Genomic DNA, 2,051 nt, shown 5'->3' with positions numbered 1-2,051 from the left:
TTCCTTCTGGAAGTTTCATGTGCCACATCTGTAGCTCGAACTGAAGTGCTGCAAGAGGATAAGATAATGTTTATAGTCCAAATATTATTAAGAGCTAATAATATTTGACTGTTCTATTTTTAGACTGGCAGTCTAAAAATAGACTCCGCTCATATGTCTAAAAATAGAGGTCCATCTATTTTTACCAACATGACCAATCATCCATAAATAGCATCCTGCAACTCATAGACCATGATCCATATGTCTAAAAATAGACATAGTCTAAAAATAGACTTTGCGCCAAAAAATAGCCTACGCGCCCACTTAGTGAGGGCGACTTCTTTTCACTAAGATCCATCATCTTGTTGCATTTTCAACAATAGTCTAAACATTTGGTATATTTGTGTAAATATAAGACATGTAATCACATGCCCTTCAATGTCCAATAAAAATCTACTTGTTATTCTCAACATGCATAAGAGGATTTTAATAATAACAGGAAATCCATGTAATTCAATCCCTAATGTATATGGATATTTAGTTATACCAAGTTGTTGGTTTGTTTAGTATTCTCCATTTTAACCTATATAAAAAATAATAATGAAAACTCAAAGCCTACACGAAATAATGGAGAGGAGTGCTAGGGTTTTGTCTGGTTTTTATGATGTGAAATGCACTACTACCAAGTTACGGTTCGCTCCTGGTGCTCTTGGTAATCAAAGGCATTGGGAGTTAGAGCACTGCTATGAGCATGGCCCAAATTGTGGACTTTTTTGGCCTTTCATTCATGTGATGATTCAGATGTTATTTTTTTTTGTGTGTCAAAGAATCTTGAAAACAACTATGGATATGATCCTAGAGAAGTTTCCTTTGTCAGTGCCCTTTCTATTAATGTTATCTGTATCCAAAGCATCGAGAAGCATCTAATCAATTGTTTCGATACTTTTCCTTATATATGGTTTTGTCGCGGTGAAGGTGGCCCTCAAGTTCAACGTCTATGCTCTTCTCCCCTATTTTTTGGCTTTTTAAGAGTACTCTGCCTAGTGTATATGGAATCCTGTGATGGAGAAGGTTTTTATGCATTTGGATTTTCACCCCATACATCTACCCTTATCATTCCTAGTCACACAACAAACTATGGATGAAAAGAATCCTTTTCAAATTTTCCTAAAAAATCTAAATGGAAATACCTCCCTCTTTTGGATTAAATATTTGGATCTAGTGTAACATTTAAAATAGAGTATTCAGAATGGTTTGGGCATCCCTACATCTTCTTAATGTTTGATATTTCAAGGGAAACTAATACAAGACTACTTCTAGATGAAGGATTATATCATCCCAAGGAGAAACCATTATATTTAATCTAAGGTTGTAAGGAAGAGCATCAAGTTCTAGAAACCCTAGTAGATCAATCTCTTTCAAGGATGCAACAAAAGAGAAGGCCTCCAACCGAGCTGAATAGATCCAAAATATTTCAGACCCATATATTGTAGAGAAAATGGAACATGTTCCAGTCATAGAAATTAATATTCCTGAGGTAAATTCCCTCCTCTGTTCTCTTTAATCCAAGTTTGTTATTTGTAGGTATAATGGCTTTTGGCTTAAATCTGATTCATTACACTAATGGGTTTTTTCCTCATGGACGCTAAAATATGACATCTATTTATGTTCAAAAGGCTTCTTCATTATTCAATTTGATATGGAGAAATACGCGGAGTATATCATGAATGAAGAGCCTTTTGGGGTCAATAAAGACTCTTCATTACTCCATGGTTCCTAGATTTTGATGCTACAAATATGGTGGTTACAACTATGTCAGTATGGGTGAGACTCCAAAATATCCCTCTTCCTTTCTAGCACCATAAGGCACTAGAGGATATTGAAAATACTCCGGGAAAATTCAAAAAAATAGATTTAGAAGGAATGAAAAAAATCTATTATCTTTTGTCAGAATCTGTGTTAAGATAAACCTCTACAAAGGTGTATCTGACCACATTCAACTTAATCATAAAAAAAAATCAATGGACCCAACTATTAGATTATGAGAACATGGCTTTCAGATGCCAAACATG

The sequence above is a fragment of the Pinus tabuliformis genome, chromosome Q (genome assembly GCF_031772625.1).
Source record: "Pinus tabuliformis cultivar Carrire ecotype Pingquan chromosome Q, CPIR1, whole genome shotgun sequence".
In the NCBI taxonomy this organism is placed as follows: domain Eukaryota; kingdom Viridiplantae; phylum Streptophyta; class Pinopsida; order Pinales; family Pinaceae; genus Pinus; species Pinus tabuliformis.
This window is presented reverse-complemented; position numbering follows the sequence as displayed.